The sequence below is a fragment of the Gobio gobio genome, assembly GCF_949357685.1.
Source record: "Gobio gobio genome assembly, chromosome: 6".
Taxonomy (NCBI): domain Eukaryota; kingdom Metazoa; phylum Chordata; class Actinopteri; order Cypriniformes; family Gobionidae; genus Gobio; species Gobio gobio.
This window is the reverse complement of record NC_137102.1, coordinates 3,669,992-3,683,719: the sequence shown is the minus strand read 5'-3', so window position 1 is coordinate 3,683,719 and position 13,728 is coordinate 3,669,992. Positions and strand designations below refer to the sequence as shown.

Below are 13,728 nucleotides of genomic sequence, written 5' to 3'. Positions count from 1 at the left end.
AGGATTTCCTTCATTGATTACAGCACAGCACGCAGAGGCAGATCAAATCAAATATGCATGTGGACAGGATATGAGTTCAACAATTGAAGGATTTTGAGACATGGCCAATGCCAGTCTTCACCTGTGTGTGTGTGTGTGTGTGTGTGTGTGTGTGTGTGTGTGTGCGTGCGTGTGCGTGCGCGTGCGTGGACTGGTAATCCCTACGTTATGGGGACCCACAAAGATGGCAATATCCAAAATCCTCGTCCTTGTGGTGACATTTTTAGGTCCCCATGAGGCAAACATCTTATAAATCAGACTAAGTGATTTTTTTTGAAAATGTAAAAATGCAGAATGTCTCCTGTGATGGGTAGGTTTAGGGGCAGGGGCAGTGTGTGTGTGTGTGTGTGTGTGATGGGTAGGTTTAGGGGCAGGGGCAGTGTAAGGGGATAGAAAATACGGTTTGTACGGTATAAAAACCATTACGCCTATGGAATGTCCTCACATTTCACAAAAACAAACGTGTGTGTGTGTGTGTGTGTGTGTGTGTGTGTGTGTGTGTGTGTGTGTGTGTGTGTGTGTGTGTGTGTGTGTGTGTGTGTGTGTGTGTGTGTGTGTGTGTGTGTGTGTGATGGGTAGTGGTAGGGGTAGGGGTAGGTGTGTGTGTGTGTGTGTGTGTGTGTGTAAATATTGTATATAATATGTATAAAGCAAGCAACATTTCTATTGCAGCTGGCAGTCAGTGATGCACTTTATGTTATTCAAAAGAGGATTTTTGACATTTTTAATAACTCCTTTAACCTTTCATGAGAAAAAGGTCAAAATGGTTTTGAGCAAAATGAGGATGAGTAGATAATGACAGAATGTTCATTGTAAAGGTGTAACTAAATTCGATTGCAGCATTTTAGTTATGCTAAAAGTGCTATTTTTATTTTATTATATATTTTTATTTATATTTTTATTTTGCTTTTCTTTGCTTAAAAATCACTTGGGCAGAACAAGGGTTTATTCAATGATCTACCCCAAAATAACATTGCTTTAAGATCTTAATACCAGTGTGAAATAAAACCTATCCATTACAATCATGTTCATACAAATATTAATTAAAAAGTAATTAATCAACGTTTTTTTTAAAGAAGCCACGTGAGGCAACTATGAATATAAATGTGGCAAAGTAAAATGTGTCGTACCAAATATGCATAACGTGACATTTCATCTTCTCCTCTTTGTTATTTAACAGAAATGGAATACAATAGACTATAATGTAGCTGTCATGTCTACCCTTTTCAAATATAAAAATCACAAAACAAAATGGGGAACTTAGCCTATGCGTCCAATCAACAACAAGGTAGCGAGTCTGTGATCAGCGCACACCAGATAAAAAGACAAAGGGGGCAGAGGACAAAGCAGAACGACTTCTTCAGTTCTTCGGTTTGATTCTTGAAGAATTTGTGAAATGGTGCAGTGAACAACTCCAAGTAAAGCCAGTAATGAACTGTGTGTGGGTCACTAATGAGACTTTCCGCACTGTGAGAATTACAAATGGTCTATCTGAGGTGATCAATCTCTGCAAAGTCTACTAATCTCCAAGCATCAATCTCCACTAACCGTTATATTTCAACGCACATATATGTACATAGTCGGAACCAAGGTTGGCCATGAATCTCACATTGATCCCCGTATTGCAGATTTGAGTGAACATAAATAGCACACTGGTACGATACTTGTCCTCGGAGAGACAGTGGTCAGGAGTTGATCGATAGGTTATGTGCATCACATTGCTTCTGGGAAAGGTCAGGGGGCCGTGAATGAAATGCCAGGAGAGTTCTCCATAACCGTGGCCATCCATCTTGCCTCAGAGACCAGGGGATTGGGGTACAGACAATGACAGGCTTGTGGTGTGTAAGACAATGGTTCTTCTGTCTCTTCCACTCGCAGCGATACGCCGGACAGGTTCTCTGGTGTCCACGCTCAGCAGTGATGATTGGTTGTGAGGTTGCAGAGCTGTGGATGTTGTAGGGCAGGTGTGTGTCCAATTGTAGGATTACACATTTATACATTGTTATATATATAGGTTCCAATGTAATAGAATATAACTGAAAACATTACCTATATTTGTGTTTTACATTTTGAAGTAAACTTGAGGAAATTCTAAGGAGATTACGTCAGGCTGTGTAAGTGGTTGAGACATTAAGTATTTTGTCTTTATGCACTTCCTGACTATTTACCATGACATGTTTAGAGCAATACTGCCTGAGTGATTGGATTAGCATCTATGCATTTGAATGGCACTGTTATGCTGATTGAATTACGGCTGATGAGAAAGGAATGTTTGGGGTTTGTCCATATTTCCTATGTCTCCTCCCCTGCTGTATAATCCCTCCCCTTGAAATGTATATAAAATACAATGTTCAACTGGCTTTAGTCAGACTTGGAACCTCAGCGCGTTTTCTTCTCAATAAAGAATCCTGCTGAAAAACCTATCCAAGTTCACCTGGTCTCTACTTCAAGAAACAACAGAAGTTCACAACAGATGCCACCCAATCTTTCTAAACTATGATTGGGTATTATGCTTGATATTAGTGATCATATGGTTCGCGAACGAATCGTTCATTTGAACCGGTTCTTTTTAGTGAACCGGTCGAACCAGCTCACGAAATCGGACTGAATCATTCTAAACGGTTCGTGTCTCAAGTCAGCGCTGATCCTTAAAGGGATAGTTCACCCAAAAACGAAAATTCTGTCTTCATTTACTCACCCTCAAGTTGTTCCAAACCTGTATGAGTTTCTTTGTTCTGCTGAACACAAAAGAAGATATTTTGAAGAATGTTTGTAACCAAGCAGATTGACTATAGTAGGGAAAAAAATACTATGGTAGTATATATGGTTGCTCTATCTGCTTTGTTACAAGCATTCTTCAAAATATCTTCTTTTGTGTTCACTGATCACTGACAGTGACAGTAATATTTGATTGAGTTCTTGCTCTGCAGTAAATCGCTGAGCCATTTCAAGTTTTGCAGATTATAATTATGATTGTTTTGTTTTCTGCCTGCGGTGACTATGAGTGAAATGTCACTTCATCATTGTGTATCAGACATTGCCACCTTGTGGAATAAAGGTGAATTGCAGTTATTTTGTCATTATAGATCAATTTATTATTTTGCAGAAAAAAAAAATGCGTACAATCTTACCTCGGTAGGGCTGTGCGATATTGAAGAAAAATGCGATATCCTTGTTAAATAATGCGATATTCGATATGTGATACGTTATTGCTTTAAGTGTGTAAAATCTATTTAAATTATATTTAAAAAATATTTAAAAACTGAGAATGAGACCATTTATGTGTTTAACATTCTTACTGGGGAAAGAAAGCATCGCTACAACTTCTGAAAGTGACCAGCAGTGTTTTAGCAAAACTGTATGTCACAAATCTGACGATATAATTTTAACATCAATGTAAATCGGTAAATCGCTGAGCCATTTCAAGTTTTGCAGATTATAATTATGATTGTTTTGTTTTCTGCCTGCGGTGACTATGAGTGAAATGTCACTTCATCATTGTGTATCAGACATTGCCACCTTGTGGAATAAAGGTGAATTGCAGTTATTTTGTCATTATAGATCAATTTATTATTTTGCAGAAAAAAAAAATGCGTACAATCTTACCTCGGTAGGGCTGTGCGATATTGAAGAAAAATGCGATATCCTTGTTAAATAATGCGATATTCGATATGTGATACGTTATTGCTTTAAGTGTGTAAAATCTATTTAAATTATATTTAAAAAATATTTAAAAACTGAGAATGAGACCATTTATGTGTTTAACATTCTTACTGGGGAAAGAAAGCATCGCTACAACTTCTGAAAGTGACCAGCAGTGTTTTAGCAAAACTGTATGTCACAAATCTGACGATATAATTTTAACATCAATGTAAAGAAACAAAAAATGTAATGGCAATATTTAAATAATAAATACCAAAAACTCTTTGCTTGACTTGGTAAATAAGGAACTGGGCTAAATCTATTCCCTACTTTAGTCCACTAATACAGTTCACTTGAAGGAGTGATGAAAACGAGTGTGTGAAGTCAGACAGCCGTTGCGGTGCATTGTGGGATTGAATGAGTGCACTCAATAACGTCCACTATGGTTTCGGACACCACTACAAACGTCTGTCCCCTCAAATAATGCCCTATTTAAGGGATGATTTCGGATTCAGCCTTACTCTTTGCCTTTTAATTGAATCAAATACACTGTTTTAAATATCATGTGCATTGTGCTTCATCTTATGTATCATGAGATTTTGATCATGAGATTTCAACAGCAAGAAAACTGGGTGCCCATATAGCTACAGTAACTTTTATAGTTGATGAAAACATAATGCGATGCACTTTCTGCCTCAGATGTGGCTGTTCCAGTGACAGATAAAATATATCCATGGCAAAAAAACAAGAAAAAGTTGGAAACACTGGTGTAGTCTGAACCCCGCTGAACTCCTATACCCCTCATATTTTTATTCAGTTCTAAGAAAAGCTAATTATATAATTAGCAAATTCAGTATAATTATACTATCAAATATCATACACAGTAGCTAAGAGTAACTCTTCTTGTTTATTGTTGTTTTTGTGTGTGTGTAATCATTTATTTCCGTATGGTTCCATTTAATACAGTCCTTTCACATTTCTTTTAGGCCTTCTGATCAGTAATATGATTTGTTTTGTTTATGGTCAGTTTGGCCTAGGGGTCAAAGTCTGAGTCGCACACCAGCAGAAAAGTGTTCTTATATTAATGCACGAGCCGACGAGGACATTATTAACTTGAATGTGCAAGACTTCTGTCAGCTGCTTCCAGTTGCTTTACCTGTACAAACTTTTTGTAAATTAGTGTTTATCATATTATTTTATCGTAATCATAAACACTCCGGTGTGTAGCACAAATAGTATTATCGTTTACAGCACTTTGTCATTCTTCTAGTTATTTACCAATAGCAGCGGATAAATCCAGGGTTCCCACTCGTCCTGGAAAACATGGACAATTGATGACAAATATACCAGTTCTGGAAAACACATGGAAAATTAGAGACAATCTAAAATGTCGTCTTCATTTTTTCCTTAGCAGATGTGTGCAGTGAATGTTAACTGGTAAGCAGCTGTCCAACTTACTAACTAATAATTGCGATGCGATATAAGCTCAATAAGAGGTTCATTGTGCAGTGTAGCCACTTCATTGATTGATTGAAACTCACAATTGTGTTAAAAAGTCAGAAATGTGTGAAATAAACTCGCAACTGTGTGTTATAAAGCCAAAATTGTGAATTCTGACTTTCTGGCAATTGCGAGTTTATATCTTTATATAGTTAAGTCCACTTCTGAGGAAAAAAAGACGAATTTATATCTCACAATTCTGACTTTATAACTCGCAATTGCAAAAAAAAAGTCAGACTAGCGAGATAAAAAGTCACAATTAGCCTTTTTGAAATACAGCATTTACTAAAAAAAAAAGATAAAAATATGTATTTTTCTTGGCCAGGACTCCCTTGAAAAATAGATTTTGAATCTCAATGGGATTATTTCCTGGTAAAAATAAAGGATAATAATAAAATAATAATATTTTTTTTATGCTGAAGTGCAAACAAGCTTCCACAGTCATAATGTATGATCAAGAGCTCATATTAGAAACTGATTTTATAGTTAAGTCATGGCAATGAACTGTACATCTTTTAAAGACTTAAAGAGCAATATTTGGCGTGATCCTTGTCTTTTATTCTCTCCGTAGTAAAATTGAAAATGTCCAGGAAAATGATTGCTGAAAAAGAGTGGGAACCCTGAAGTCGGAAGTCTGGCACATTCACAGGAAATAGTTTACTTTCGTGATGGAAAATGGCTCCTTGATGAGGCAACCCCGTTATGAATGGTTTCCACATTACTCTCACCACAGAGTCTCTTCACAGGAAGAACAGCAAAGGCAGAGCGATAGCCGACCCCATCGCCACATGTAATGTTGTCCAGCTGGACGTCTGAGAAGAAAACGGCCGGTACGCAACAACCAATTAAAACTTGGAGAAGAGTTCCTGCTGCGAGGGCTGATTGGTGGAGCCTCCTTCTGTGGTCGTCTGCAGCAGGAGATCAGGGCTTCCTGGTTAGTCATTGCCTTTGATCTTTAAATCTTTGTCAAATAAATCATTTTCCCCTTGGCCCCTTGACCAGCTGGCAGGGAGCATCCCATTTTGATGCCTCGCGTCATGGTGAAATTCACTATTAACTGGGAATGTGGCTGTGCATACCACATAACCGGATATGCTGTGGATGTCTTAATACGCAGGCAAATCACTACAGGTCCAAACAGGAAAAAATCTATGATTTTCGATAGTGCAAATTATACACTCTAAAAAGCTGGGTTAAAAACAACCCAAGTTGGGTTGAAAATGGACTAACCCAGCAATTGGGTGGTTTTAACCCAGCAATTGGGTTGTTTTGCTGAGTTAAAACAACCTATTCACTGGGTTAAAATAACCCATTCACTGTTAAAACGACCCATTCACTGGGTTAAAACGACCCATTCGCTGGGTAAAAAACAAAACAATTGCTGGGTTAAAACAACCCATTTACTGGGTTAAAACGACCCATTTACTGGGTTAAAACGACCCATTCACTGGGATAAAACGACCCATTCGCTGGGTTAAAACAACCCATTCACTGGGTTAAAAAACCCAATTGCTGGGTTAGTCCATTTTCAACCCAACTTGGGTTGTTTTTAACCCAGCATTTTTTAGAGTGTAAAGTCTTATAAATTAATGTTGTTGCCGCATCTATATGACTTGTTGTATTTGTATGTAATGTATTATGAATAATGATAATAACAATAATTTATATCATAAATAAAAATAAATAATAGCAAATACTACTACTACTATAAATGTGAATTTTAAGTTGATACCATAACTGTGAGTTACGCATCTAAAGGAGGCAAATCAGAATCCAAATTACACTCTAATAAATGCTGGGTTAAAAACAACCCAAGTTGGGTTGAAAATGGACTAACACAGCCATTTGGGTTGTTTTAACCCAGCAATTGGGTTGTTTTAAGCAAGCATTTAACCCAATTGCTGGGTTAAAACAACCCATTCACTGGGTTAAAAAACCCAATTGCTGGGTTAGTATTTTCAACCCAACTTGGATTGTTTTTAACCCAGCATTTTTTTAGAGTGTAAAGTCTTATAAATGAATGTTGTTGCCGCACCTATATGACTTGTTGTATTTGTATGTAATTTATTATTAATAATGATAATAACAATAATGTATAGCATAAACAAAAATAAATAATAGCAAATACTACTACTACTATAAATGTGAATTTTAAGTTGATACCATAACTGTGAGTTACGCATCTAAAGGAGGCAAATCAGAATCCAAATTACACTCTAAAAAATGCTGGGTTAAAAACAACCCAAGTTGGGTTGAAAATTGACTAACCCAGCAATTGGGTTGTTTTAAGCAAACATTTAACCCAACCGCTGGTTTAAAACGACCCATTCACTGGGTTAAAACAACCCAATCGCTGGGTTAAAACAACCCAATTGCTGGGTTAGTCCATTTTCAACCTAAGGGTTGTTTTTAACCCAGCATTTTTGAGTGTAAAGTCTTATAAATTAATGTTGTTGCCGCATCTATATGACTTGTTGTATTTGTATGTAATTTATTATTAATAATGATAATAACACTAATTTATAGCATAAATAAAAATAAATAATAACAAATACTACTACTACAAATGTGAATTTTACGTTTATACCATAACTGTGAGTTACGCATCTAAAGGAGGCATTTCAATAATGCAAATTATACACTCTAAAAAATTCACTAAACCAGCAATTGGGTTGTTTTAACCCAGTGATTGGGTTGTTTTAAGCAAACATTTAACCGAACTGCTGGGTTAAAACGACCCATTCACTGGGTTAAAATAACCCAATCGCTGGGTTAAAACAACTCATTCACTGGGTTAAAACAACCCAATTGCTGCGTTAGTCCATTTTCAACCCAACTTGGGTTGTTTTTAACCCAGCATTTTTTAGAGTATATGAAAGCAGCCCATCGTTCTATCTGTAAATATCTGCTCTTTTATGCTTTAGTTTGGTCTGGGCAGGGGAATTACCCAATTCATTTAAATGAAATGTCCCTTCCATTAAATGAGCAGACCTGGGATCCCCTTGGAAATTAGATTTGAAAACTACTGAAGCTTATCTAATGAGTGACTTAATACACCATATGATAACCGACATGAAAGACTTAATTTACTCATCCTGGACACTAATGAGACTATACTGAAGGCCTGAAGCAGCCAACGTTTAGCAAACTTATAGACAGCACTATATCTACGGATAGGTCTGTCTGCCTCATCTTTTTATGAATATAGGATACTTTTATATTTAATTATGCATGCATTTTTCTGGTTTTCTCATATCCTCTCATCTTGCTTTTAGGCATTATGATAGATATTATCATTTTTATATTATGAATTTTTGCGCCCGATGTCATCCACACCACAGTCTGAACGTCCAATGACACACGCAAGTCCGTTCAGACGAGCTCGGGCTATAGGATTGATTAGGATGTTTCTTGGATATTTCGAATTTTGCATGTAATTATGCATGCTAATGAGCCAAGCAAATCACGCTTTCGGATGGCAACAGAAGTGATGAGCGAGATAACCAAACATCGGAAATCATTTTCATTATGCACTTGTATGAATTTTACATTTTTTAAAGCCAGAATTTTTCCCAAATGATTATCTGCTAATTGCAGTACAACTCACATAAATCTTTGCGTTCTCTATTTGCCCATCACTCGTGTGTGTGTGTGTGTGTGTGTGTGTGTGTGTGATGGGTAGGTTTAGGGGCAGGGGTAGTGTGTGTGTGTGTGTGTGTGTGTGTTGTGGGTAGGTTTTGGGGCAGGGGCAGTGTGTGTGTGTGTGTGTGTGTGTGTGTGTGTGTGATGGGTAGGTTTAGGGGCAGGGGCAGTGTGTGTGTGTGTGTGTGTGTGTGTGTGTGTGTGTGTGTGTGTGTGTGTGTGTGTGTGTGTGTGTGTGTGTGTGTGTGTGTGTGTGTGTGTGTGTGTGTGTGTGATGTGTAGGTTTAGGGGCAGGGGCAGTGTGTGTGGTGTGTGTGTGTGTGTGTGTGTGTGTGTTTGTGTGTTTGTGTGTGTGTGTGTGTGTGTGTGTGTGTGTGTGTGTGTGTGTGTGTGTGTGATGTGTAGGTTTAGGGGCAGGGTCAGTGTAAGGGGATAGAAAATACGGTTTGTACGGTATAAAAACCATTACGCCTATGGTATGTCCCCACATTTCACAAAAACCTATGTGTGTGTGTGCGTGTGTGTGTGTGTGTGTGTGTGTGTGTGTGTGTGTGTGTGTGTGTGTGTGTGTGTGTGTGTGTGTGTGTGTGTGTGTGTGTGTGTGTGTGTGTGTGTGTGTGTGTGTGTGTGTGTGTGTGTGTGTGTGTGTGTGTGTGGTAAACCTAAGGTCTTTAGCGTTCTCTAATACACAAAAAAAGCACAAAAAAAGCACAGGGATTGTGTATTATAAAGCTGGCACATACTGAAAAATATAAAGTGGCTTTACAGATAAACTGTGAGATTTCATTTCAGTCTGCCGCAAACCTTATATAATAAAATGTACTTTATATACACAACACACATTTCTATCCAGCTCGCACTTTTCTTAGTGAGATAGCCTCAGACTGGTTATATTTCCATTTCAGTGAACATGCACAGTATATTTTGAATCCTCTTTACATTAGTTTATCCTCTGAGATGGTGAATATTGCTTGGGCAGATCGATATTTCTTTTATAACTTCACAGAGCAAATGACAGCACACATGCACACACACACATATATCGGCGTCCCCTCCGGGACTGGAAATGGAGTTTTGTGTTCTTCTTTCACTTTAACGCTTCAAAAACCTCAGAGGGCTTCTTAGTAAGCAGGGGAGAGTGTGCACTAGGGAAACGTCATGCATCCCAATAACTCCGGCCTGCACGTCTCAGATACAGACACATTCAGCATGTTCTGCTCACCTTACAGAGAATAAATCAGTGGAACCCGATCATGTTTGGATGTCAGATTGAATGGATAGACCTCTCAAATAACAAATCAATACTGCAAACTGATAATCGAGCGCTCTTTTTGCAATGGCTCTGAATGGCATTCTGATGGTCGCTTGCTAGAGAACTGCTCCCTCTGTAGGCAAAGCTAAGAATCAAAAGTGCTCTCCAAAGAGTTTATTTTCTCTTAAATAGAGGTGGCCTATTGTTTTCTGATTGCTTGTTGCGACGAAATAGTCAATGGGTGACTATCGTGTAGGTGTAAGCGCACAATACAAATTCACGACTGGATTAAAATGCTATTCTTCCCACGGAAAGATGGCCCGGTGGGTTTGTTTTGTAGACACAGAAAAACCACACCAGGAATCGGCTCTTCCAAAATGATTTGTATTGAAACCTACTGTTAAGACGGAGAGAGAGAGAGAGAGAGAGAGATATGAAGAGAGAATCCACGGACGGCTTACAGATTAAAAAGCAAGCTGCTTTGTATTTCGACAGAAAGAGGCATTAAATATTCTTGTACAACAGTGCAAATGTCAGCGTGCATCTGGTCTGCCACTGTCAGGGTGAGAAAAGAGGATTCATGTACATATGGAAGACAATGCAGACGTCTAAAGACAGTATGCCTAAGAAATCAAGGAGTTGGGTTTTCTTGTGGTGTCCAGGCACAAGTCCAAGCCAAACTGTGAGCGAGCCATCCCGTGATTCACTCTCGCTGTGGGGCGGTTTTGTTTTAGCTCTCCACTGCTGTTCGTGTTTTTCTCTGTATTATGTTCAAAAGCTTCGAAGCGGGGAGAAAGTTTGGGAAGGGAGTTGTGTGTTTTGAGAGCGTCCCCTCTGGGTTATTGTCGTCGTGCAAGGAGCTGGAAACTCTCGGGGCAAGCTCTAGATTTAGTTTGAGAAAGCGTTGTGGGATGAAATCAAGTTTAATGAGATGGAGGCAAATGTCCCGCTACCCCAGTGAAGACGACTATGCATTTCCACAGACTAATGGCTTACGCAGAACAGCGTTTTGAGACACTAAACCCAAGTCAATCACACCTAATCTAAATGAGATGATTTTTGCATCCAAAATGAAGTTGCCGCTTATGAGAATCTGACGTAGTACACTGCAGATATCCATAATCAGATTTAAGCTGTGGCATTTATGTCAGGAGATGATTCCAACACAACGAGATGAGCTCAGTGGTTTAAAGCAATGTGACAGTACTCACCCAGACCGTAAAGGGTGGTTTCACTCCGGTCCTATAGCGTTTGTATCCGATGGGCTTGTATTCAGGATGTTCCAGTGGAGGAATGCAGCTTCTTCCACCTCCTCCGCGGTGATTCCACACGGGTTCACTACGCAGTCAAAAGGGTAATCCAGGCATTGATGCTCCGAAGTGCACTCTTTACGGATACAATTCAAATGTTAAACAGCCATTAGTTGCCTTTCTTTCTTTCCTTTTTCCTAAAGATTAAACACAACTTTAGCGTCAGTTCTTTCAGAATGCAAATCGATTTTTCGTCCAGGTGCAATGTGTGATCTTCCGAAACAAGTAGGATTACAATCAGACAGATAAATCCATATGAAGCTGATCTCTTCTTTTAACTCATTAGCATTATCCTGCTTCTTCCAAGTCGGAAAAAACTGCACCTGCCACGGTTGATTTGTGACATCCACTGTCTCTCTTTCTCTCTCTCTCTCTCTCTCTCTCTCTCTTTCTGTGTTTTCAGTGTGTGTGTGTGTGTGTGCCAGAATGCTAAGCTAGACTTGAGCTGCTCGTGCTGTAGTCATCACTCACTGCCAAGCCCCAAAACGGTGAGCTTCGCGCAGAGGAGAGCTACTCCAAGTCTTTCAGGAAAGCATCTCTTTCTTTTCAACAAGCTCTGTCCAACTGAGACCGGAGGCTCCGCCCATTGCGCTCTGATTGGCTGAGCTGGCAGGAGGCAGAGATGTGACAATGAAGAAGAGAGAGAGAGAGAGAGCAAGAGAGATGAGAGTGTGTGTGTGTGTGTGTGTGTGTGTGTGTTTGGGGGGAGGGAAGACCAGGCTCACTGAGCCCTGGAGGGACAGGGTGGCTAATGAAAGCGAAAATGCTTTTCTCCCAATGCTTTAGCCAAATTTGTCTGCCGCAAATGTGTTTTGACTCCTGGCAAGCTGGATTCATACTGACAAAGTCTCCAGTTTCTTACACGAGCTGTGTCTTGTTCTTCATACAATAAAGCCAAAAGTCAGTTCTTGTCAGCCTAGTGCCCTGTTAGTGCAGATATCTCGGGAATATTGAAGGAAATGCTCAAACTTGTACATCTCACTCTGACGTGGACACGGTTTGAAGTCAGTGCAATTGAATAAAAAAGAAAGGACGTATTCAAAGCCACTTGAAGGCGAGCCTGCAACCTTAGCCAAAAAAGCATTACAAAAAAGCGGTACAGAGAAAGAGACGAGGCTATTTTAATGGATGTCATTGGAGGACAGCCTTCAATAAACCGCTTTTGTGAGGAAATCGCTTATCATTTAATGAATCGACAGCCCAACAGCTAGTCTTCAACATGTTTACTCCAAATTATACTTCACTTTTTTACGCGTACTCAAGGGTCAGCGTGATGCGAATTTCGTCATCAGATTTGCAAGGCTGTGCATTCGACTGTGCGCGTACGCTCGGCTTTATACGGATACTTTCGGCTTTAGGGCTCTTTCATACACCCGGCACAATGTGACGCCAAGCGCGACGCAAGTGTTTTTTGCTAGTTTCAGCCGACGCAGTTTTCATGCTTTAAATATCAAATTTGGCATTGGCCAACACACACCTGCTCTAAAGTCAAGAGTGCAGTATTTGTGTGTTATTTAAAGGGTGTGTTAGAGATATGTGCCCGGTTGCATAAAGCACCTTAAGTGTAATTTTCCCTTAAAGCTACACTGTGTAACTTTTTTAGTTTGTTGTTAGCTAAAAACACTTAGTTATTTCAAAAATATATGTGCTCATTAATGTATATTTACTTCTTTCAAGTAATAAAGTATTCTCGTAAGTTTATAATATGCCATTGAAAATACATACGGGTGAGGGTTCGAATGCGGGTCGCCATGTTGCCCCTCCATCTTGAAAGTACATTAGCCAAAGAGGGACATACCCGTAAATTCAAGCTTTGCCTTTGGCGTTTTAACACTCGATGGCACCGTGTCGAATGTGGACGAGGTCGAACTGGAAGCCATGTTAATCTTGGACTAAATCGGCCACCGTAGGAGTTAAAACGAAATCGGAATTGAGAGGAACAGAAACTAATATTCACTGGATGGTCATATACCTTTTCACCACTAGATGGAGGAAAATATCACACAGTGGAGCTTTAAGTTCGCCCTTATGTTTCCCTTAAACCTAAAGGTGTTGCAGAAAAAAACCTGTTACTTAAGGGTTTCTTTAAGTGAAACATCATAAACACTTAGAATCCCCCTTAAATGATGTTTTTTCACTTAAGTAATCCCTTAAAAAGTGTTAAGTGTTGCATAAAACCCCTTAACGGTCATTTAACTAAGTATAACTTAATGTTTGGAAATCGTAACTTTAACAGTAACGCGGACACAAATAAGACGACATGGCTGAACCAGCTGAAGATCATTATGTGCCAAGAAGAATTTTTAGGGATAGGGAGAACCCTTTGGACCATATTAGTGATGA

General features: G+C 39.1%; 1 protein-coding gene across 1 annotated transcript in view; it reads right to left on the bottom strand.

Moving 5' to 3' along the window:
* brinp2 (bone morphogenetic protein/retinoic acid inducible neural-specific 2) overlaps positions 1-11,925 on the bottom strand; it is a 220,415-nt gene extending 208,490 nt beyond the window's left edge. Inside the window, exon 1 of the mRNA XM_079819006.1 lies at positions 11,287-11,925. The gene's annotated coding sequence lies outside the window, so the exon portion shown is untranslated. The remainder of the gene's footprint in view (positions 1-11,286) is intronic.
* Positions 11,926-13,728: the final 1,803 nt, after the last annotated feature.